The 26189-nt window shown below is 41.8% G+C and overlaps 1 protein-coding gene across 7 annotated transcripts in view; it reads right to left on the bottom strand.

The window, feature by feature from the left end:
• LPAR1 (lysophosphatidic acid receptor 1) overlaps positions 1 to 23360 on the bottom strand; it is a 164858-nt gene extending 141498 nt beyond the window's left edge. For 2 of the 7 annotated variants that reach the window (XM_032164855.2, XM_032164850.2), the window contains exon 1: positions 22529 to 22838. The gene's annotated coding sequence lies outside the window, so the exon portion shown is untranslated. Of the gene's footprint in view, positions 1 to 20484; positions 20555 to 22203; positions 22451 to 22528; positions 22839 to 23019; positions 23109 to 23231 lie in introns of those variants that run through there. The other 5 variants (XM_032164853.2, XM_032164848.2, XM_032164847.2 and 2 more) reach the window with 4 other exon arrangements.
• Between the last annotated feature and the right edge of the window lie 2829 nt (positions 23361 to 26189).

Raw genomic sequence — 26189 nt, forward strand, 5'->3', positions numbered from 1 at the left:
TTCCATGGTTCCCCATTGCCCCAAGGCCAGCCTCCTCATGCATGGCAAACTGAGTCCTTCAGGTACTTCTGGCTTAGGCTATAACTCATCTTGCTTGTTAAGCCCCAGCACTTTGGATCTACTCAGAAATCCCCTAACATATAATGCTAATCCACACAACTGTCTTTGCATACGCACTTGGCTTTTCCTGGAATACCCTCCCTTGTCCAAATTCTATGCCTGGCAAATATCTACTCATCTTTCCAGTCACAGCCTTTCAATGAAGCCTTTTATGGGTCCTACTCCCCACCCAGATTAATCACCGCCTCCTCTATGCTGCTTCTGAACTTACACATACATCATTACACTGTGACCATATACCAGCAAATGTCACAAACACAAATACCCACAGGGCCCAACCAGGTATCATAAATACATGAAGTGCCTAATGAAAACAGATCTTTAACTTCCAAGCTACACTTGCATGAGGAACAATCAGAATGCCAACCTGTCTACGCTGACTTTTGACACTTGACCTGAACAAATAAGTTGCACGTGGGGCCAAATTCATTTAGCACACAGACTTTCAGTCTTGCAAACTCTGGCCAAAGGCATCAACTGTCAGAGCCTTCATTTCTCTTCCTTCTACTCCCTGAAGTAAAAAGCATAAAATTCGTGCTCATAGGCTGATCTTTGTTCATGCTATTCTCAGTCAAGCCAACACTGAAAGCACAGGAACCCACACTTAACTGACCACAGAGGATGCAGTATTGAGCTTAATAACCTTGAACTTACTGCTACTCAGTTCTTATCAAAAATATCCTTTTGCATGAAGTAATATTCATAGGGAACATCCTGAAAAGTATCTAATTCAGCATTCCACAAAGAATGTGGAATGTCTATCCTTGGACGGAGCCAGCAGTGAGCTGCTTGTCTGAACTGTCTTGCTTTGGCTCTTACAGAATGGCTTTTCTGAGATAAGCAATTGGCATTATGCCGTTAACCTATATTGAGCAATACAATTTTTTTTAACCCCACTGTCACATTCATTGTAAGATTGTATTTGGAAACACGACTCATTAAAGTATCTAATGTTTGGAGACCCATGGATAAAATCCTCTCTCCTCCCAGCACACGAAGAGTTCTCCTCCCAGCACATGAAGAGTTGTCCCCTCTGGTTAGTCCTTATCTTCATGGGCTCTCTGGGTAACACAGCTCATTGAGTCCCCTCTTGTCAACTATGAGGAAGAACAGCAAAACGTGTGGCCCTTTTCTAATACATGAATAGCACCCTAAGGTGGGCCCTTGGTCTTGGTCTCTGCTTAAATTCACACTCTCACTTTCTCTTACCCCATTTCCTTCCTATGCCCATTAAATTTCACTATATTTAGTAGGAAAATAGACATGCAACTAACTTCTAACACTGCATTTATCACATGGTATCTTCATTCAGTTCCCATCCCTCGAGTCTGAGTTTTTTGAAGGTGGGCCTCCATCACTAATTAGATGTCAAATTTAATTGGATTACATGTGACTACTTCCAGTAATGGGTGAAATTGCAAATCTATTACCTCCTAAGGAAGCTCACTTTATTTCCCCAAGGCACAAAAGTGGTCCCTGACTGTAATATCAATGGCATCTAGAAGAAAATTAAGCTTATGCGGGTAAATATGCAAAATACACACTAAACCAGCACAGGTATAATTACCATTTAGTTTTTAATTCTTTGCTATCCATTTTTAGAGTACTTGCTCCACTTTCTAGTAGTTAACCAGTTATTTCACAGAAGTATACTCATCAGGAATACCCTACCATCAGTTGATGCAATGTATACAGTTAAAAACAAAACTTGGGGCCGGGTGCGGTGGCTCACACTTGTAATCCCAGCACTGTGGGAGGCCGAGACGGGTGGATCACGAGGTCAGGAGATCGAGACCACGGAAAAACCCCGTCTCTACTAAAAAAAATACAAAAAAATTAGCCGGGCATGGTGGCGGGCGCCTGTAGTCCCAGCTACTTGGAGAGGCTGAGGCAGGAGAATGGCGTGAACCCGGGAGGCAGAGCTTGCAGTGAGCCGAGATTGCGTCACTGCACTCCAGCCTGGGCGACAGAGCGAGACTCCGTCTCAAAAAAAAAAAAAAAAAAACTTGGCTGGGCGTAGTGGCTCACGCCTGTAATCTCAGCACTTTGGGAGGCCGAGACAGGTGGATCACAAGATCAAGAGATCGAGACCATCCTGGCCAAAATGGTGAAACCTATCTCTACTAAAAATACAAAAATTAGCTGGGCATGGTGGCGCCTGCCTGTAGTCCCAGCTACTAGGGAGGCTGAGGCAGGAGAATTGCTTGAACCCAGGAGGTGGAGGTTGCAGTGAGCCAGATCGCGCCACTGCACTCCAACCTAGCGACAGGGCAAGACTCTGTCTAAAAAAAAAAAAAAAAAAAAATCTTTTCACAGCATATTAAAGGACATAAAACTAAGGGAAGCTTGAAACATAATGTTCTCTGTTAGAAGACAAAACTGTGGATGAGTGAAAGACATCACCACGGTGGAGAGAACATCCACCAATGAGGTCTAGTCAATGTCATCCAGGACAGATTATTATTAAAGTTTCCCATTGCTCTAATCATTTCACATTTCACTTATACTAATTTCCATCTTTAAGTTTTTCTCAAACTCTGCTGGAAGGAGTATGAAGCATTATCATTGTTTTGGAAATCAATTTAATCATTTCTGTCTCTAGCCATAAAAATCATCCCTGCCTTTTAAGGTAACAAATTATATTACCAGGAATCTACTCTAAAGAAATTACCTGAAATGCAAAAATAGGCTTGCAAAGATATTCACTGAAGTGAGTTCACTATAGCAGTAGCTGAATGGAATTAACATCATTTCCATTTACCACATACTATTAAGAGAAAGGACAAAGTACTGATTATGCCCAGTAGGATTCCAACTAGATAAAATTTACAGAGAAAATATTAAAAGGGAATATCCCATAAACTTGACAATGGCTATCTCTAGGTGGGGAGTATGAGTACTTTTTCCTTCTTCTTCTTTATATTTTTCTTTGTTTTCTAAAATGAATACAAACAGGTGTTACTTTTAAAAGTTAAGTTTTTAAACTACCTTTTAAAATCTACTTGAAAACCAAATGATATTACTTTCAAATCAGTGATCTCACTCTTAATCAGTCTATGGAAATTACATAAAAGTTGTTGAGTACAATGCTTTTTAAAACAGCAAGTACAAAGGAAATAAAACTGTGTAAAAATAGGGCAATGGTTGAATGAACAGTTTAACAGCTTAATGGATTATTATCAGGCTATTAAAAATATGATTCAGACTATATTGCCTTATATAACAGTGTGTTAAAAAATGATCAGTAGAAATAAAAACACACATTTGTTACTTCTAGGTAGAAGTAGACCATAAAATAGAACATAATAGAAATAGGCTATAAAACTAACATGACGAAATAACAAATATATTCATTAGGAAACTGCAAATACAAGTGGGTTTGTTTATTTAAATATTGCCATAATGTGATTTCAAAAATAATTTTTTTAATGTTTTTAAGAATACACTAAGGATCAGGTATGGTGGCTCACACCTCTAATCCCAACACTTTGGGAAGATTGCTTGAGCCCAGGAGTTCGAGACCAGCCTGGTCAACATAGCAAGACCCCTTCTCTATTAAAAATAATAATAATAGAGGTATATTTTAAAAGATAATAAAGAGTATTTCATATAAAAACAATTGTTTTAAATAAGTTGAACAGTTTTAAATACTTTAAGATGTGTTCACTGAAACATTTTTAATCACTGAGTTATTCTGCCATTAAAACGGGATGAAGAAGGAAAAAGGAAGAGAGTTAGGCAGGTAAATGATAGTGTATATTTTCTGCTGAACAGCCACTGGACAGAGTTACTTTTATTCCCTACCCAAATTCATGGAATGTTTTATTAGCTTAGACTGTCATTAAAAAGTTCCTTGGGAGGCCGAGGCGGGCGGATCACAAGGACAGGAGATCGAGACCATCCTGGCTAACATGGTGAAACCCCGTCTCTACTAAAAAAAAAAAAATACAAAAAATTAGCCGGGCATGGTGGTGGGCACCTGTAGTCCCAGCTACTCAGGAGGCTGAGGCAGGAGAATGGCGTGAACCTGGGAGGCGGAGCTTGCAGTGAGCCAAGATCGCGCCACAGCACACCAGCCTGGGCGACAGAGCGAGACTCCGTCTCAAAAAAAAAAAGTTCCATACATTAGGTGGCTTAAATAACAAAAATTTATTTTCTCATAATTCTAGAGGCTAGAAATATAATACAGGGTGCCAGCATGGTTGGTTTCTGGTGAGGGCTCTCCTTCTGGCTTGCAGACAGCTGTCTTTTCACTGTTTGCTCACACAGCCTTTCCTTGGTGAATGTGTATAGAGACAAAGATCTCTCTCTTCTTCTTCCCATAAGGCCACCAATCCTATCAGATTAGGACCCCACATTTATAATCTCATTTAATCCTAATTATCTCCTAAAAGCCCTATCTCCAAATACAGCTACACGGGGGGGTTAGGGCTCCAACATGAGTATTAGGGAGAAAATCCAGTCCACAGCAAATGTTAAATATGTTTAATAATAAATCTCTTGTAGAAAGAATACATTTAGTCATGAGACCTCGGCTAATTCCTGCTCCTAGAGAAATAGTATTCAACAAGGTTCTTAATCCCTGAATCAGATGAGAATTTGTGATTTCGAAGCCCTCTACTTTAAGATGGCCAAACATTGAAGAGAAGCTGGGACTTTTTCCCAAGGTCATGGTGACTAAACCCCTGCTTGAGTGTTGAGATTCCCTTGAACAATCAGAGAAGTTCAACTGATGCTTCCAACTCTGAAAATAAATTTCTCCTGGGAGCTTTAGACTTTTGTCTATACCACTTCTCTCTTAGGGCTATCCAGAATGCCTTTTGTGGAATTCTAGGCCAGGCATCTACATGCTCTGTGCCTCTTCCTGGCTTTGTCTACCTTGAACCTACCCTAACCCCATGACCCCAACCCCTTCAGACCCAACCTGTTTCTAGTACTAGCATTGAGCATCTGTGCCTAGTACCTGTTTGGACCTACACATTGCCAAACATTGCCTGTGCCTGTGTGACCTGCCCCTGCCTTGTCTCAGATCAGGAGCCTGGAGTCCTGGCTGGTTTCCATATAATAATCAGCTTAAGAAGGTATTCAACAACGAATAAAAGAAACAACTGATGAATCAGCACCAAAACACACTAAGTAAAATCTCCAGAGTTACCTGAACTTCCTGAGTAAATATTTTACTACCAATGAGGAATTCAGTAGAGTTCAGACAAATAGAAAAAGCATGCATCTCATCTTTCTTCCTTCGATTTCTAAACAAAAAATAAGAACAAGTGTAATAACATATTCACATTACAATAAATGAACTTGAAAGACTGAATATATTGAATTACAAAAAATAATGTTGAAATGTATTTGAATCAAATGATTTAATATACTGGTAAGAAAAGGTGAGTTGGTGGGGGAAATGGAAGACGCTGGTCAAAGGGTACAAACTTCCAGTTATGAGTAAGTTCTGGGGATCTAACATACAGCATGGTGACAATACTTAATAGTACTCATTTCACAGTATATATGTATATCATCATCATAAGTAGACCTTAAATACAGTTTTGCTTGTCATTATACATCAATAAAGCTAGGAGGAAAAAGAAAAGGTAAGCTGAATTGCCAAGTACCTTTAATTCTCTTTCACATAAGCCCATTTCTTATAAAATATTCCTTAAACTTGGTATAGTTGTTAAAACTGAATTTATCTTCCATATGATTTGATTCCTTAGCCCTTTAAAATCTTTTTAAAATAATATCACCCTCATCCAATGGGTTTTTATAAAATGTGGATTATATATAACTCAGATGCTGCATATTTCTCCAAAGCAAGCATCCAGCATATAAACATAAAATAATCATATTTTTCCATGTTTGCTGAAAGGATAAAAAAATTAATTTCAAGTGTTGTCAAACTACAAACTATGATATAAAGTCTTAAAGATTCAGGCCAGTCGCAGTGGCTCATGCCTGTAATCCCAACACTTTAGGAGGCCCAGGTGGGCAGATCACCTGAGTTCAGGAGTTCAAGACCAGCCTGGCCAACATGGTGAAACCCCATCTCTACTAAAAATACAAAAATTAGCTGAGTGTGGGGGCGGACACCTGTAATCCCAGCTACTCAAGAGGCTTAGGCAGGAGAATCGCTTGAACCACCCGGGAGGTGGAGGTTGCAGTGAGCAGAGATCCCGCCACTGCACTCCAGCCTGGGTGACAGAGCGAGATATCGTCACAAAAAAAAAAAAAAAAAAAAAAAAAAAAAAAGTCTCAAGAGAATTCTAATCTTTGCCCATTCTTCCATGCTTTAATGAGAAGCATTAGTAGTGTTGCCCAATGTGAAGGAATTAGTGTCACCTGAGCCCGACCCCACAAAGACTCAGAAAGATGCAAATACCTGGAGTTCTCCCAAGTTTGGCCTGAGCTTGTTGGACTAGCTTAGTTAAATGGTGGGGTGCCAAGTCTTTAAACAGCCAGAGCAAAGTTGAAAATAGAAAGCATAAAGGCACTTAATATTAATAATAGGATTGGGAGAATGATTCTTGCAAATGATTTCAAGTCCTCCATTTTAAGACAAGGTTCCCAGGGCCTCAAAGGTTGGGTATTGTCAAGGGTACCATGCGCAGCAGTGGAAGAACTGGCACTTGAATCATGGTCTCCCATCTCATGTGGTCTCCAACTTACTTTATGGACTTCCAATTTAAAATCTTTCTTTTAAACTCTTCAGTTTTAAAAGAGGGTGGGGGGAATGAACACTAAAATCCTACCGAGGTAAAAAAACAAAAATCCTAGCGCAGCAATAATTCCTACCATTATATTCAAATCAACAAGAAGCAATGAAATACTCACCCAACCATCTGATCTTCACTTACCAAAACTTAACTTCAGTGTTATAATTTCTTACAAATTATGCATAGTTACTAAATTGGTAATTATACTATATAAAAGTATTTTTTAATCCAACCAAATCTACTTCTCCTACGTATCAAACACAACTTTGTACAGCTCCTCATACAGAGCAAGCCTTCAAAAAACCCTGCTGTTACCAGGCACGGTGGCTCAAGTCTGTAATCTCAGCACTTTGGGAGGCCAAGGTGGGTGGATTACGAGGTCAGGAGATCGAGACCATCCTGGCTAACACAGTGAAACCCTGTCTCTACTAAAAATGCAAAACAAAAGTAGCCAGGCATGGTGGCGGGCACCTGTATTCCCAGCTCCTCGGGAGGCTGAGGCAGGAGAACGACGTGAACCCAGCAAGCAGAGCTTGCAGTGAGCCAAGATTGTGCCACTGCACTCCAGGCTGGGTGACACAGCAAGACTCCATCTCAAAAAAAAAAAAACCCTGCTATTTAGCAACACACTATATTGCTCTAATACAAAACTACTTCAACAAACACTAACACCCATCTCCCCAAAAAAATCCTTGACATTCCTATTTGATTTTTGTCAAGTAAGAAAAAAAAAAAGCCACAAACAGGAAGGCCTACTAAGTATTACAAAAAATGCCAACTCATCAAACAAAGAAGATTGCCTTCCACCTGTCTTTCCCTTCCAGTTTTCTATTTTGCTTCTGTTACTATTTCTTCCATGACTCTCCAATCCCACGCACACACCCCGCTCAGTCCTTCACAGAGTTAACACGTTCTCATCTGCAGACCTAACCAAATGTCGGTTCCCCAGGGAAATCCTGAATCACCCCCAAAGTCAGATGAGGTTCCCCATTTAATCGCTTTTGCTCTTTCCCCCACAGAATTTATCATGCATAGTATTTATACATTTGGGTGATTTTTTTTTGGTTCAGATGCTCCATCCCACTAGACTCTATGCTTCATGCCACCAGTGATAACGACTGCTTTACTCATCACTCTATTCCCAGCTACTAGCAAAATAACCAATAATGTATCTAACAAATGGATTTTGAAAAATGAATGAACCTGATTTTAGACAGCACAGCAACAGACTAGATCAGTGTTTTTCAAACTGCATGCAGTTCATGACCAGATCAGTGTTTTCAAAATTTATGAGTTGTAACCAGTACTTTTTAAAATGAAAATGAACAAATTATAGGAAAAAATAGAAAAGAAAATGTCAGAGTTTACTATGTGTAGTAAACTATATAAAACTAATGTCTCATTCATATATATGTACAAACATATCTAACTATGGGTCATGACTAAAAAGTTTGAAAGCCACTGAACTAAATGTCCCAATAAAACTCATCACAATTTCCAGTTAAAATGCTCAAGAAGGTGCACACAAAGACAAAAACTGGCAACAGCACTAAAAATATACGAGGAAAAAGCAGCCAAAGTCAAGGCATTATTTCCACTAACTACATAGTACAAAAAATGGGTAAGAAGCATGTTCTTGGACCATATGCACAATGCATACCACACCTTTTGAACTTCAACAAGATAGATTCTCTAACAAATGTAGAAAAAAATTCTGAGTTGAACTCAGAAAATGCAGAAGATGCAACTGGCCAGATAAATCTGAAGGGCGTAATATTAGACTGAACTGTACAAAACTACCATTTTATAGATCAAGAGCAGTCAAATACCAGCAATCTCATATGATCCAACTTACCAATGAAGATAATGAAAATGGTAGCTAATACATTCAGTGTGCTGGGCATCATATATATATATATATATATATATACACACACACACACACACACATACATATTTATATATACACATATTTATATATACATATTTTTATATATTTATATTTATATATATATGTGCATGTGTGTATGTGTATATATACACACACACACACTTTAAGTACTGGGATACATGTATAGAACATGCAGGTTTGTTACACAGGTATAAATGTGCCATGGTGGTTTGCTGCACCCATAAACTCGTCATCTACATTAGGTATTTCTCCTAATGTTATCCCTCCCCTTGTCCCCCACCCCCCAAGAGGCCCCCGTGTGTGATGTTCCCATCCCTGTGCCCATAGGTTCTCATTGTTCAACTCTCACTTTTGAGTGAGAACATGCAGTGTTAGGTTTTCTGTTCTTGTGTTACTTTGCTGAGAATGATGGTTTCCAGCTTCATCCAAGTCCCCACAAAGGGCATGAACTCATCCGTTTTTATGGCTGCATAGTATTCCATGGTGTATATGTGCCGCATTTTCTTTATCCAGTCTATCATTGATGGACATTTGGGTTGGTTCCAAGTCTTTGCTATTGTAAATAGTGCTGCAATAAACATACATGTGCATGTGTCTTTATAGTAGAATGATTTATAATCCTTTGGGTATATACCCAGTAATGGGATGGCTGGGTCAAATGGTATTTCTGGTTCTAGATCCTTGAAGAATCACCACACTGTCTTCCACAATGGTTGAACTAATTTACACTCCCACCAACAGTATAAAAGCATTCCTATTTCTCCACATCCTCTCTAGCATCTGTTGATTCCTGACTTTTTAATGATTGCCATTCTAACTGGTGTGAGATGGTAGCTGACTGTGGTTTGATTTGTATTTCTCTAATGACCAGTAATGATGAGCTTTTTTTCATAAGTCTGTTGGCTGCATAAATGTCTTCTTTTGAAAAGTGTCTGTTCATATCCTTCACCCACGTTTTGATGGAGTTCTTTTTTTCTTGTAAATTTGTTTAAGTTCCGTGTAGATAGTGGATATTAGCCCTTTGTCAGATGAATAGATTGCAAACATTTTCTCCCACTCTGTAGGTTGCCTGTTCACTCTGATGATAGCTTCTTTTGCTGTGCAGAAGCTCTTTAGTTTAATTAGATCCCACTTGTCAATTTTGGCTTTTGGTGTTGCAATTGCTTTTGGTGTTTTAGTCATGAAATCTTTGCCCATGCCTATGTCCTGAATGGTATTGCTTGGGTTTTCTTTTAGGGTTTTTATGGTTTTAGTTCTTACATTTAAATCTTTAATCCATCTTCAGTTAATTTTTGGATAAGGTGTAAGGAAGGGGTCCAGTTTCACTTTTCTACATATGGCTAGCCAGTTTTCCCAACACCATTTATTAAATAGGAAATCCTTTCCCCATTGCTTATTTTTGTCAGATTTGTCAAAGATCAAATGGTTGTAGATGTGTGGTATTATTTCTGAGGCCTCTGTTCTGTTCCACTGGTCTTCATATCTGTTTTGGTACCAGTAATAGCCTTGTAGTATAGTTTGAAGTCAGGTAGTGTGATGCCTCCAGCTTTGTTCTTTTTGCTTAGGATTACCTTTGCTATACGGGCTCTTTTTTAGTTCCATATGAAATTTGAAGTAGTTTTTTCTAATTCTGTGAAGAAAGTCAATGGTAGCTTGATGGGAATAGCATTGAATTTATAAATTACTTTGGGCAGTAGGGCCATTTTCACGATATTGATTCTTCCAACCCATGAGCATGGAATGTTTTTCCATTTGTTTGTGTTCTCTCTTGTTTCCTTGAGCACTGGTTTGTAGTTCTCCTTGAAGAGGTCCTTCACATCCCTTGTAAATTATATTCCTAAGTATTTTATTCTCTTTGTAGCAATTGTGAATGGGCGTTCATTTATGATTTGGCTCTCTGTTCATCTATTGTGTATAGGAATGCTTGTGATTTTTGCACATTGATTTTGTATCCTGAGGCTTTGCTGAAGTTGCTTATCAGCTTAAGGAGATTTGGGGCTGAGACGACAGGGTTTTCTAACTATACAATCATGTCATCTGCAAACAAAGACAATTTGACTTCCTCTCTTCCTGTATGAATATTCTTTTTTTTCTCTTGCCTGATTGCCCTGGCCAGAACTTCCAATACTCTGTTGAATAGGAGTGGTGAAAGAGGGCATCCTTGTTTTGTGTCAGTTTTCAAATGGAATGCTTCCAGCTTTTGCCCATTCAGTATGATATTGGCTGTGGGTTTGTCATAAATAGCTCTTATTATCTTGAGATATGTTCCATCAATACCTAGTTTATTGAGTTTTTAGCATGAAAGGGTATTGAATTTTATTGAAGGTCTTTTCTGCAACTATTGAGATAATCATGTGGTTTTTGTCATTGGTTCTGTTTATGCGATGGATTACATTTATTGATTTGTATATGTTGAGCCAGCTTTGCATCCCAGGGATGAAGCCGACTTGATTGTGGTGGATAAGCTTTTTAAAGTGCTGCTGGATTCAGTTTGCCAGTATTTTACTGAGGATTTTCGCATCAATGTTCATCAGGGATATTGGCCTGAAATTTTCTTTTTTTGTTGTGTCTCTGCCAGGTTTTAGTATCAGGATGATGCTGGCCTCATAAAATGAGCTAGGGAGGAGTCCCTCTTTTTCTATTGTTTGGAATAGTTTCAGAAGGAATGGTACCAGCTCCTCTTTGTACCTTTGGTGGAATGCAGTTGTGAAGCTGTCTGGTCCTGGGCTTTTTTTGGTTGGTAGGCTATTAATTACTGCTTCAATTTCAGAACGCTCCACCCCAAATCAACAGGCCAGGTGCAGCGTTCATACCTGCAATCCCAACAGTTTGGGAAGCCAAGATGAGAGTTCGAGACTAGCCTGGGTAATAAAGCAAGACCCTGTCTCTACACAAAAAATAAATAAATAAATAAATAAATAAATAAATAAATAACCAAACATGGTGGCATGTGCTCATAGTCCCAGCTACTCAGGAAGCTGAAGCAGGAAGATGGTTTGAGCCCAGGAGTTTGAGGCCACAGTGAGCTATGATTGAGCAACTGAACTCCAGCCTGGGTGACAGAGCAAGGCATGGTCTTTAAGAAACAAAACAAGAAAAATATTTTGGGGAAACAGCAGAAAATAAAAACAGAATTTTTTTTTAAGTCTTGTCCTCATCTAAGAAGTCAGAAGAAAAGTGCAATGGAGAAGAAAATATCAGGCAAGCTGGGTAGACAGGAAAGGTCACAAAATTTTAAATGTAGTGATAGAAGGCCTCAGTATGGAGTTGACCTTTGAGTTAAGACATGAAAATAATGAGAGCAGGCATGTGGATACCTAGGAAAGAATGTCCTAGGCAGAAGAACAAAGACCAGGAAACCACAGTCCACTGTGTGGATAAGCTCAAAAATGGAGATCATTTAGAGTAAGGATAGAATTCTGGGAACATCAACACTGAAATATGGGCAGAGAAGCACAAGTCCTCAAAAAAAAAAAAAAAAAAAACAAAAAGAAGCAAGCAGAGAAAGGGAATGACTAAACATAATTAGGTATGTTTAATTAGTCTCACACACATTAAATAGTGTGACTAATATGTAGTCATTAGAAATTAAAAATGAAAGATTTTAATGGCCTGTGTACATATTTATGATACAAAGGAGAATACTGTTAAATATTCCGTAAAAGCAAACATTTTTAAAACTGCAAGAAATTATCCCAAAATGGAATAAGAATTTTTTTTTTTTTTTTTTTTGAGGCAGAGTCTCGCTCTGTCACCCAGGCTGGAGTGCAGTGGCACAAACTCAGCTCACTGCAACCTTTGCCTCCTGGGTTCAAGAGAGCACATCCAGCTAATTTTTGTATTTTTAGTAGAGACAGGGTTTTATCATGTTGGCCAGGCTGGTCTTGAACTCTTGACCTCAAGTGATCTGCCCACCTTGGCCTCCCAAAGTGATGGGATTTCTAGCATGAGCCACCATGCCTAGCAAGAAAGTAAATCTTAAGTGATGGAACTACACATGAATCCCTGTACATTCCAAATGTTTTAAAATGAGCATATACTGCTTTTTCCTATCAAATTGAAATGAGTATAATTTAAAAGAATCATAATGGCTTAGAAAATTAAGAATAAACTTCTTTTTTCTATCTTACATGCAAGAAGGCATGCCAATAAAATTATCTAAAGTGAAAATAAATTCTTAATTAGAAAAAGACTTTTTTTTTTTTTTTTTACCAAGTAAAGGACAAACTTGTACTGCATCCTACTTTTTAGTAGGCAACTAAAGCTTAAAATTATTTGATCAGACTTTTAAAACCTCTATGACAAACCTTTACGAGTTTCTCAAAGCATAGTCTTTAGGCTACTGAAATTTCCAAAGTTCTTCTGGAAGGTTTATCTTTTATATGACAGCAATATGACACTCACTGCCACTAGCCCTACAGTAAATTAAAACTATATCTGCAACTTCCACCAGACCTCAAATCACCACGTAATTATTGTAAGGATTTTTTTCCAGATAACAATGGCTGGAATGGGCTGTTTCAGGGATTTGTTGTTCACCTCAATGGGATATTGTTGAAATTTGCACCATTTCCTTCCTATCTCCCCAGGACCACCTATCAAGAGAAGCCATAGTAAACGCTCAACAAATGCTTGATAACCCATAAAACTACTTTAATCTGCTAAAGAAAAATAACCTAAAGAATTGAAATAAGTCTTGTCCTTGTTAAAATATATCAATCTTTTCATTCTAAAAGTACCTTCCAGCTTATCACACATATTTTACTGGCATTTACTTCTACATTTAGCAATTATGCCTGAATACTGCCAACTGACTCGTCAGCTAAACTTCAAACTCAAATTGCCAGCTACCAGCTGAAAAATCTCTGCCTGCGTGGTTTTAGACATGTCTAAAACTAACAAGCCTCACTGCAACAATCTTCATACTCTCATGTCCTGTCTGGTAATGGCATCAACATGCCCTTTTTTGTCCGCAGTAGTCTCCAGTACCCTTCTACCTCCACAACCTTTGAGATTGGTCCCACCACTTCCTGCCACAAACCGCCAATTCCAGGCACTCCTCCCCAAGCCTGTCACTCACTGGGTCTTCCTCATTACTCTTCTGCATGGAATGAGCTCCACAGACCATCAAGGCTGCCATCCTGCTGCAAGTCACTTCCCTCCTCTAAGGCTGACTTACCCTTTCCATCCTCAGATATGCAGACAGCTCTTTGTTTGAACCTTGGTTTACCGTATTCATCACTATCTACCTGATCTTAATCATTTGAGTCCATATCACTCCATGTTCATGAGCTACTCAAGAGCGGGGACCATATTTTCTTAATTTTTTTTTTTTAATTTTAGTGTCCTCAGGCCAGGCATGGTGGCTTGCACCTGTAAAGTCAGCACTTTGAGAGGCCGAGGCGGGTGGTTCACTTGAGGCCAGGAGTTCAAGACCAGCCTGGCCAACATAGCGAAACCCCATCTCTACCAAAAAATACAAAAAAAATTAGCCAGGCATGGTGGCGCATGCCTGTGGTCCCAGCTATTTGGAAGCTGAGGCAAGAGAATTGCTTGAACCCAGGAGGCAGTGAGCCAAGATCGTGCCATTGCACTCCAGCCTGGGTGATAAAGTTAGACTCTGCCTCAAAAAAAAAATAAAAAAAAGAAAAAAAATTGTGTCCTCAGCCAAATATAAGGATACACAAGTTCTCCAAGATATCAGTTGCATGAAACTAAGTTGACAGTGTCTCAAAGTGACCAGAGAACAGATTGTGCTGAATCTGGAAAAGTCAGTCATCTTGCCCTAGCCTTTGAACCTTTACTTCTCTGTGCCTAGTCAGAAAGTAAAGCAAGCAGTTCTCTGTGGAACTACAATAAATAGTGGGTACAGAATGAATGCCCCATTTACTTGACAACAATTCTTCTCCCCACAATCGTAGTCCAAGAAGGCAAAGCATCCCCTTAACAAAAAGCAATTCTGTTTCAGTTGTGTTATTCTCTTAGTAAGAACACACCATCCTTATCATCTGCTGATTACAGACTTCTAAGGCAGGGGTCCTCATTGACTACTCCTACAATGAAACCTGCCTATAATGAATAACTCTACCTATCTTCTCTGCTCCAGAAGTGGTTGATAGGCCTTTCATCCAGGCCTTGTTTTCTACCTAACAAAAGGTTCACAGATGCCAAACACGTGTTCCAAAATGCCCCTCCTCCCGTTGTCTGAGACCCAGATGAAGCAGGGTCCTTGTGGCAATAATATTCTCTGCAATGCTTTTTGTCGTCTTGGTTGTCACACAGCTGGAAATAGTTTTCTTGTTCCCGTTTATAATAGCCAGACATTCATTATCACTCTGACAAGAACTCTTGAGTGATGTCATGCTGCACCAGTTCAAGAAGGGCCCACGCAGCTTTTCCAGCTTCAAACTTCTCACTCTTGATGGCAGCCTCAAGTATAGCCTCTTTAAAGCAAAAGAAAATGGAGGCAGGCACAGACAGATACACACACAAACATATATATGAATATGTATAAACATATCCACACTCATCCCACACACACATAAATATTAATTTTTGTAGGTTTGTATAAGTAAAAGGACAACAATGGAAGGCTATGGAACAAACTGATATCAGATGGGTAAGGTTGAAGTGGCAGAGAGAGATTTTTACATTTACTTTAGACACATCTATAGTGTTTGAATCATTGCAAAAAAAAATTTTGTAAATGAATGCAGCTACCTTCTTCTAGTTGGGATGCATTTTGTTGTGTTTGTATCCCTGAGTGACTTCAAGATCATAAGTGAAATACATTAGTGAAGCAAAGCACCATGACAGGGTGACTTCAAAATAAGTATTAGCCAGATGCGGTGGCTCACACCTGTCATCCCAACAGTTTGGGAGGCCAAGGTGAGAGGATCCCTTGAGCCCAGGAGTTTGAGAACAGCCTGGGTAATGTAGTGAGAGCCCATTGAAAGAAAGAAAGAAAGAAAGAAGGAAAGAAAGAAAGAAAGAAAGAAAGAAAGAAAGAAAGAAAGAAAGAAAGGAAGGAAAGAAAGAGAAAGGAAAGGGAGAAAGAAAGAAAGAAGAAGAAAGAAAGAAAAAGAAAAAAATAGCCAGGCATAGTGGGACACACCTGCGGTCCCAGCTACTTGGAAGGCTGTAGTGGGAGAATAGCTTGAGCCCAGGAGATCAAAGCTGCAGTGAGCCAGGATTATGCCACTGCACTCCAAGACCCTATTTCAAATAAATAAAAAATAAGTCTGACTTTCCACAGGCACTAGATTTGAATTATTCTAGAAAGCAAACTATACACTGAGCAAAGAATCTCAAACACAAGTTGGGTTAAAAGTAAGAATAGGGAAAATGAGATGGAAGCAAGGCAGGGCTACAGATAAAACACAGCTATGTCTATCTCTAGACTTTAAAACAGACAAATCCTAGCGAAATATTTCAAGCATATAAAATGAAAAGATTACCAGGCTCTGTGGTCTCCTTCCCTAAGAGAGAAAGGCCAACTCACCTCAAGCATTGAGACTACCTTGGAGAAAATGTTCCTAAAATGGAAGAATAACAAGATATATATGCCTGAGTTTGAAGGCATTCTGAAAGAACTTCTCTTACTAATGTCATATGATAGAAGGCAAGCTCCATGAGAGAAGGGGTCCGTCCACATCTTGTTTCCTGCAGTGCTATCTTCCCAGTACAGGGTGGGTACAAATGCCTACTGAATATGGAAGAAAGAGTAACATAAAGGATTAAGGAACACACAGTAAATGAAAACTAGAATTACCAACCAGATATCAGTTCTTATTCTTATTTTCCAGATGTAAAAAGAGAGGCACTTTGACCTACCCAGGAGTAGCAAAACTGGAGATAGAAAGCCTCTTGATCCCTTTTTTACCTCTTCTAGGCTTAGTTTATCTCCCAGGGTCCTTCCAGATCCTAACCTTCCAGGAGCATTCCCTGACCTCCACCACCTCACTGCTGAAGGTCAAGTGCCCCGCTTGGTGCTCCCGCAAAGTTATCTTTCTCATAACACTTGTTTACACTGAATTGTAATTATCTGTTAATCGTGTGTAAGCTCCTCCTGGAGGGTGGGAATCCTGCCTTATTCACACTCACCCTAGTAACTAGCACAAAGCCTGGTATATAGCAGGCAGTCAGTTACATGCTCCTGAGATGGGGGGAAAAAGTTTCCTCTGCCCCTGAACCATTTCTCCCTCCAAAGACCCAGGAATATTCTTCAATTAGGGCAGAATTTCAGAATCAGGGCAATTAAAAGTTGGTCAAAGAGAACCACCTAGACATAGGGGAAGAAAATTTAGTAGAACAGATCAATATAAAGTCTAATCTAGAGCATTGTTCAGACACATAAGGTAATGAATACAGGGAAACTTGCTATAAAAGGAATGGTTCACAGTAGCAATCTCAGCATAGCAAATCCTAAACTCTAAGAAACATAGCACACATAATGGCCATAATGAACAAAATTTCCTTCAACCAACAGCTAGAAATCCCACCCATGGCCAGGTATTATTAGTCAAATTTTTTTCTTCTAGAGAAAAGGCTGGTTTTGAAAACATTTTCCTTTATTTTCATAATATAACAAACACAGCTTGCCCTGCCTCATGCAAGCTTATTGCATGTTTGTTTTAGCACAGGACTAAAGTTAAGGGTCTGCCCTGTCATTATATCACTTTTTTTAAACACTACCACAAAAATAAAATAAATTATAACCTAAATCCATGAATGTAGTAAAATAGTTCTCTTTCATTTCTGGAAAAAAATAATTAGAATTTTACATGGACTTCAGGGTTAAAGTTTCTATAGCACTGATTAGATGACAGGGACATGCAAGTATTAAGACAATATTCTTTGGCCCAGCCCCACAAGTTGATAATACAACAACACTACTTTGAAATCATACTAACCTGCTAAAAAATGCCAAGGAGTTTGAATAAAATCATCATCACCACCATGCCACCCCTCCTCCTCTCCCACCAAAAATGTATCCTAAAATAAAGTATACTAACCTTGGGCTTCTCCAACTTAATTAACTTAATTTATTAAACATGCCAAATCTAAGTTCCCTTGCAGAAGATAAAGCAAACTGCTAGGAAGATCATTCATTAAATTGAATTCACAAGGTAACTGAAAGAAATTCAGCCAGTTTCTTTTTCTTTTCCTTTTTTTTTTAAGTTTTTTGAGATGGAGTCTCACTCTGTCCGCCCAGGCTGGAGTGCAATGGCACAATCTTGGCTCACTGCAACCTCTCCCTCCTGGGTTCAAGTGATTCTCCTGCCTCAGCCTCCTGAGTAGCTGGGATTACAGGCGCCCAGCACCACACCTGGCTAATTTTTTGTATTTTTAGTAGAGACACAGTTTCACCATGTTAGCCAGGCTGGTCTCAAACTCTTGACCTCAGGTGATCCACCCGCCTCGGGCTCCCAAAGTGCTGGGATTACAGGCATGAGCCACCGTGCCCAGCCTCTTCTTTTTCCTGTCTGTCTCCTGGGTACCCTGGCATCTCCAGATTCAACAGCAATTCAAAGACATCCAAGTCAGTTCCACCTCTGACATGCAACTGAAAACTGATGTATATCCTCCTGTGACACAAGAGGTACTGGGGAGCAAGTGTGAACCTATAAAGCTCCTGAATACCTCTCCCAAATGGATCCCACGGAGTGAAGATAATGAGTTAAATGCTTTAGCTCTAGGGATTTAAAATATATTGAAAGCAAGTTACTTCTACTGGAAGTTAAACTTAAAGAATTCTCATGGTTATGTCATCTCTCACTGCAGTACCGAGGGTGCTACTCGGCTTCCCTCTCTCCTTTCATCTACTGCCTTGCCCTATCATTTACAGAGGCATTAATGCCGGTTTCAAACTAATAATAATTCTTTTTCTTCTGTGCTGCAAATACCCAATCACTGTGGTTAAATACCATGTATAACATAAACAGGGTCAAGAATGCCAGCTGCCAGAAGAGTCATGTTTAAATTAGCATTAACCAGCAAGCCCTTCCCTAAACAAAAAAGAGAGGGAAAAAAAATGTTCTCTTGGACAGCTCTGTGCCTGCAGAATGACTTCAACCCCACATGTTCAAAAGGCTCCACAAGGTCCAGCTGTAACACAATAGCATCATTAATTTTTACTAAATTAAATTTCTCAAAAGTATAAAGCACTATCAATTTGTGGAGAGTAGGGAGGAAGAAACCACTTATTAGTTTATTCTACAACCTTTATATAATTTGAGTAAACTGGCAATAGTGTCTTAAAACGTAGCAGCCGTAAGTTACATGGATTGTAGTGGAATAAAAGCCCAGTACTCCGTCCATCATCGCACCCCTCACTCTGCCCCAATACGTGTTACTCAGTGTCTTTCTGCATCTTGAGGTTATGTAATACGTCCTCCTCGCCTTCCTATCCCCATGTAGCACAGCTCCTTAAAATAACATCAGAGGTCCCCCACAATTTGTCCCTTTGTAACTTTCCAGGCTTCATCACCCCACACTCTCACTTTGTCTTCATTCCCCCACCATTCATCTTTTAAAAGATATGTTATTCTTCAAGCCACATTTATAAAGTCGTCCCCTGAATCAAAACGTAATTCTCCATCCCCTGGCATGCCAAAGTTCTTGGACACTACAGCTACCACCCAGTACACAACACTGCATATACATATTCAGTATAAACCGTGAGGCTCACTGCATCTTTCCCCACTGCGTTGCAGTTCTTTCTGGAGCTTCCTTTTCACCATTCTTGCATCTACCACATGAAAGGAATTCAATAATTGTTTGCTGAAATAGAATTGCCTCCTTTTCTTTCAGCTTTCTAAGACATCCATAATAGTTTTCCCTAAGATTTTTTTTTTTTAAGAGACAGTCTCTCTGTCACCCAAGCTGTAGTGCAATGGCATAATCACAGCTCACTGCAGCCTTGAATCCTGAGCTGAAGCCATCCTCCCTCCTCCGCCTCCCAAGTAGCTGAGACTACACGCACATGCCACCATACCCAGCTAATGTTTTTATTTTTTTGTAGAGACAGTCTCACTATGTTGCCCAGGTTGGTCTCAAACTCCTGGCTTCAAGCAATCCTCCTGCCTCAGCCTCCCAAAGTGTTGGGATTACAGGCATGAGCCAGTACACCTGGCCCGGGATATTTAAATAAGAGGATAACATGATATGTAAAAATAAGAAACCAAACAGTAGTATGATGCTGACTTAAGGCCAGAGAAGACTATTGCACTTTAAACCAAGAGCTTATGTTTAAGTTTTTATTACATCACAGTTCAGCTTTTAAAATAAATAACGTTCCTCAAGGGTGTAGGCATATTGATACCAAAACATCAAAGAAAAGGAAGAGAGGCCACACATCAAGCACAGACATTAAAATCTTGACCTCAAACTAAATTCTAAAAGTTCTGTTATCTGCTGACCACTTGGAGCTTCCCAGTGAAAATGATACAGTGTATTCTGCCCAGATTGCAACTTTCCATACTAAGCACTTGAAATGATTCTTGGCCCTAAATATCACTTACTTCAGACTGAATGTCACTGTGTATCAAAAACACTGAGCAAGTGAGATTTTTATTCTTTGAGTGTTCCAGGAGGTCACTAATGGAATAGATTCAGTAAAACCTTGCAGAGTCTATGGTATAATTTGAAACAAACAAACAAAAAAAAAATCAAATTACTTTTTGGAAAAGATTAGGTTTGAACAAAAATAGAAGTTCCGAAAGGGCCGCCACTTACATTCTTCCCTCTGTTATTTCTTTCCCATCACTCACAGGGAGACTGAAATCCATGCTGAGTGCCCACAGACCTGGACAGGAGCTGTTCCCCGGAGAGACAATGATGCAAATGGGTCAAGTGATGCCTAGTAGAAGTCAGACTGCAAGGATCACCTTGACCTCACCTTAGTGCATTAGCTAAGCAAACTCACAAGCTTTAAATAAAGGTAACAAGAGATTGATCGGGGGAGTGGGGGGGAGTATTATTGAGTCCCTTGAGGAAAAGAAAAAAAAAAACAAACAGAGGAAATGAGCTCCCAGCTCGAGGATTTTTCTCCTCCAGGCATCCTCTGTTGCTGGTTTTCTTCCATCTTCCTGGCCCTCTGGACCTCTCACTCCCCCCTCCTACCTTTTCCGACTGCTCTAACATAAGATAACCTCCCACCGGCTTCTATCTATTTGGGAAGCTGGAAGGAACAGCAATGATCACCAACCCCTTCCATTTTCCGGATGGGGAGACGGAGACCAGGAGCTGAGTGAGCTGACCCGACTGGCTGAGGTCGCGCCGCTAGGGGACGTGGTGTGCCTTGCGGGCTCGGATGATGACAACCCAGCCTTCCCTCCTCGCTCCTCGCCTGTGCCTTCCTGCCTCAAGCTACCTCCTTCTCTTGCCACTTGGTGCTTTTATCCTCAAATTAGAGAAGTATCAAGAAAAAAAATGCAACCTTAATATACTTACAATGCTGATTATTATTCATACTTTTGCATTTGGGGCAATTATACTCGCTCCTACTGGGATATGGAAATCAAGGGCAGAAACAACTAGGTGACATTCTACCTCCCTGTGTATTTTAATGATGTTTAGTTTGGTTCAAATAACCATACCTCTAACATGCACCCTTTTTCCTTGGGACTCACTCTTCTATCTGGCAAGGGAATAACTTCTTTAAAAACTTCGCATTTTCCAAGTGCACAGTCTCCCCTTAACCAGAACTGTAGACTCTGAATCACAGACCTCTAGCTTACCAGTTATGCTTAGCTGAGCAAACACACTTATGCAAATACGTGAAAAACAAACTGTTAGAGCCTGAAGGAATAGAGGATTTCGCTGTGATCATCATTTACGTTTTCAATATTTATGTTTACCAATATCTATCTAACCCATAAGAAACGACGCGTCCATAGTGAAACAAGCCAGCACCCACATTTATGAAACAATCCACCGATTTCAACAAAAATGAACAGAGGAGAGCAGAAGCGGAGAGCCACAACCTCAGGCCCCAGACAGCAGGCAGCAGCAAGTCCTGAAGGCCTTCACTCTTAACATTTCAAAGACCAAATGGCAGCAAAGAAAAACAAGAATAAACTTTAAATCCATTCACCACAAAGGAGTCCTGCGCAAGTCAAAGGAGCCGTCGATTTCAAAACCATCAACTCAAAGCCAGGTCCCTCCCTTGCCTTATAACCTCCTGTTACTTGCTAAGCACGTTTGTTAGGCGGCTGGACAGAAACTTAGTTAAAAGTCCTCAGCCCGGTGATGGGGGACAACCGAGTCGTCAATGGGAAGCGAGAGGTACGGGAGCCCCAGGGGCGCAGGGACCCCTCGGAGGTGCACGTCCAGCGGGACGAGGTTTTGGGAGAATTTCGAGGGCCCCTCGCAAGCCCTCCCGCGCACCCACCCCGACCCAGGTAACCGGAGGCCACCTACGTGTCACTTGGGCGGGCCCCGGGGCGCACTGACCTGGCGCGGGACAGGAGGGCCGGCGGTCCGGGCGGCTGCGGCAACTTCCCTCCCGGGGCTCGGTCCGCCGCTGGGTGCGGGAGGCCAGGGGAGCCTCGCCTCCTGCAGGCCGGCTCGCAAGAACGCACGGCCACCCACCCGCGCCGCGGCCCAGCGCGCGCACCCACACTCTCACTGGCACTCGCACGCGCGCCCCCAACCACAAAGCCCATCCGCGGCGGGACAGTGTGAGCCCAGCGCGCAGTGTGGCGGCCGAGCCGTCGCCGCGGCCTCTGGCTTCGCGCCCAGGGGGCGCAGTCCCCACACGCCGCGCCGGCCCCTTTACCTGCGCTCGCCGCCGCCGCCGCCGCGCGTCCCGCTCCCGCCGCCCCCGGGCTGACTTCAGGCCGCGCGCCCAGTCCCAGCGGCCCCCGCCCCACCGCCAGCCGAGCCCGGCCCTCCGCCCGCCCCTCGGCAGTCGCCCAGAGCGGGGCCGCCCCCTGCGCCCACCCCGCCGGGGTCCCGTGCTCGGCCGGGCGGCGGGGAGGGCTCCGCGGCTCCGGGCCCTGGCCGCCCCAGATCCGGCCTGCGCTCCGCAGCGGGGCTGGAGACGGAGTCGCCACTCGGGGAGCGTCAGCCGCCGATCGGCCCGTACTGCCCGGCTTTGGCGCGCTGGCAGGAGGAGGGGGCGCAGAGGGAGGGCCAGAGGAGCAGCGCCGACGCCAGCCTCCTCTCTTCCTCCGCCTTCCTTCTTTTCTGCTTGCTCCACGTAGCACGAGTCAGCAACTCCCGAACCCCCAGAGTCCGCCCTCCCCGCTCCCAAGCTGGACCGCTTACCTGGTGTGGCGCCCCCAGCGCCCCTGACCTCTGCGCCCCCTCCTCCATTCATTGGCTCTACAGCCCACAGTGGTGGCAGGGCCGGGGCTGGGGGGTGGCTACCCATTCATTATCTCAGCAGCCTCCCCCGCCCCGCCCCCGAGCCGACACACCCGCGGCGGGAGACCCGTGGCCGCCAGCTCTGGTCCCACCCCCGCCCCTCCTGCGCTCACCCCAGCGCCCGACAGCTGGCAGGACTCCGGTGGACGCCCCGGCACGGGGCATTTTCACGTTGTCGCTCTCCTCTTCCCACTCGAAAAGCTCTGGCAAACATCGCGGGGCCCGCAAATCCCCCGAAATGTGGCCTCTCTTTCGTGGCTCACTTTCTAAACTTTCCAGAAGGCGCAAAGTTTCTCCCAGCGCCGCCCTGCACTGGAGGCTGCGAAGAACGCAGGGTGGCTTTGCTGCTAGGAAGGTGCATACGTTTCTAGTTCTGATTTTTCACTTCACTGGATCTGTAAACCAAAGCAAGTGTGTCTGCTCCCCTAGTTCTCCATATCCATGATTATAAATTTCTCTTCCGCTTTCCCAGTGTAGCTTCGCAAGTGTAAACTATCAATTTTAGTGAGAGTAATTAAGGGCGGGGACTGCACACCTGGAGGTGTGGGAGGGAGCGGCTTGGGACTAAGGCCTAGGAGTCATTCTCAGGAGAGTGGCAGCCACAGGGATTCGCCCAGGTCTTGTAACAACACCCACTCGGTGGGGTCTCCCTAGCCACGCCACCTCACCACACCCATCTCCCACTTCTGGCTTCCCAGGATTTCCGGAGTGATCAGAATTATCGGACTCTCGCTCCACAGCTAAGGCCACCACCGCATGTCAAAAGTAGCAGCGTGTGTGTAAAAGTTTCAGGAGCCCTCGCCTTGAAATGGCACAGAGGACACAGCACGCCAGCAGTAAGGCATGGGGACTCGGCAGAACTGATCTGATTGAGAGAAACGCAGGACAGCGAGGCAGGGCTATGTTGGTGGCCACCCGGTAACCGTGGGCTTTGCAGAAGAGAAAGGTCACTGCAAACCGTAGTTGGATGGAAACTTTTCAAGCCTCAACTGAGTTATGCTGTGACGGGACCATGACCATCTCCCACCAGTGACTGCTTAGAACTTTGACCAAGCTCGTGTGGTTTTCACAGGATGCTCAGGGCTGAGTCCTGGCTGTAAATAATTTACTATCTAAAGCTGTTTCCTTTTTAAAACAATGGTTCTAATCTTTTTAAAAAAAAAAAGAAAAATCATTCGAATCTTTTTTAAAAATCCACTTTAAATAACTTTGCTTTCTATACCTTTCCTACCAATATATGATTTATTTTATAACCTACTATGTGAAAAAAATGAAATTTTAGTACATGCACAGTGCTAATATGTTCATGCACAATGCTGCTATGTTTGTGTACAGCATGCAGAAATGTGTATAAATATGTATACCCATGAATACAAACCACTCCCTTATCTCACAAATAATGATAGGGGTTGATACCAAACTATAAGAAATATTATATTGGGATGAATAGGCAAATGTTCACTATAAAACCTAAGTATCATAAAAAGTATATATTGGTAAGAAAAAAATATACTCGAAAGAGATTCCCATATATTTTTAACCATAGCTCTACTCAAGTCAGAAAAATCACTTATTAGCTTATTTTCTTGTCTCTTTCTTCCTATACGCTCTACTTACTATCAGATTTCTTAACACCAATACTTCTATATCTAATATAAGGACATTTTAAAATTAATTATTTCCACGTTTAGCCTTTCCCCGTAAATCAAAGGTAAAGTAAAAGGAGTTTCTTACCTACCACTCAACTTGAATATTTTCAATATGTTGATTTTGTCTCTAACCTTCTTAAGGAATACAGTTGCTTCTGTTTTGACTACATGTTAACTATCTTAACTACTCTGTGGCCCCTTCTAACATCAAATTGGGAGGCCTGTCCGTACAAGACATGTGTATTCAGAAGTAAGTTATTTGCTATAAAACACTTCATTTCCTCTTTATTTGGTCTGCTGTGGCCTGAAATGAAATATAGAACAAACTGAAAGGTCTGCCTGGACAGACCTGTCTTCCTGACAAGCGTGGACCTGTCTGAATGAGACAGCTTCTGCAGCCAGCTTTAGATCGATAACTTTAAAATTAAATGTAGGTATGTACATCCAGTGGAAAAGGACAGAGAAAATGAAATACAATACAGAATTCAGTTCAGCATCTAGATTAATCCATAAAACCTAGCTCATTATGTTCCAAATGAGCTACTTTTCTCATCTGTAAAATGGAATAATGGTACCAGTGCAGTCTTTTATATGGTTCCAAGTTGTCTTTTATCAAAGTAAAATAATATATTTGAGTGGGCTTCTGAAGACACTCACATTGATGATGAGGTTTCAACAGGAACAAAGAATAGCTTGATAAATTTTCTTGAATGTTTTCTCCTGTCTGTAGTCCTCTTGTCATTCAGACATTCCCTTTCCTGGAGAGTCATCCTGATGCTTTCTGTCCTAACCTTTCTCTCCTACCCTCTGCCAAGCAGTATTTCTTTAGATTTGTTTCTTCAAATGACTTCAGCAGAGGTAAAGACCCAAAGACGGCTGGCACTGTCAAACATGACAAATATATACTTAGCCACAGTGGCTCATGCTTGTAATCCCAGCACTTTGGGAGGCTGAGGCAAGAGGAGCACTTGAGCCCAGGAGTTCGAAGCTGCGGTGAGCTGCCATTGTGCCACTGCACTCCAGCCTGGGCAACAGCCAGACCCTGTCTCTTAAAAAGTTTTAAAATTTTTAAACATATATATACATATATGTTCAGCAAAATGAAGCCAGGCATGGTGGCTCACACCTGTAATCCTAGCACCTTGGGAAGCCAAGGTGGGCAGATCACTTGAGGCCAAGAGTTTGAGACCAGCCTGACCAACATGTCTGTCTCTAGTAAAACCCTGTCTCTACTAAAAATACAAAAATTAGCCAGCATGGTGGTGCATGCCTGTAGTCCCAGCTATCGGGAGGCTGAGGCATAAGAATCTCTTGAACTTGGGAGGGAGAGGTTGCAGTGAGCCAAGACTGCACCACTGCACTCCAGCCTGGGCAACAGAACAAGACTGTGTCTCAGAAAAAGTTCAGCAAAATGAAACATTG

The sequence above is a fragment of the Hylobates moloch genome, unplaced genomic scaffold, assembly GCF_009828535.3.
Source record: "Hylobates moloch isolate HMO894 unplaced genomic scaffold, HMol_V3 SCAFFOLD_10, whole genome shotgun sequence".
NCBI lineage: Eukaryota > Metazoa > Chordata > Mammalia > Primates > Hylobatidae > Hylobates > Hylobates moloch.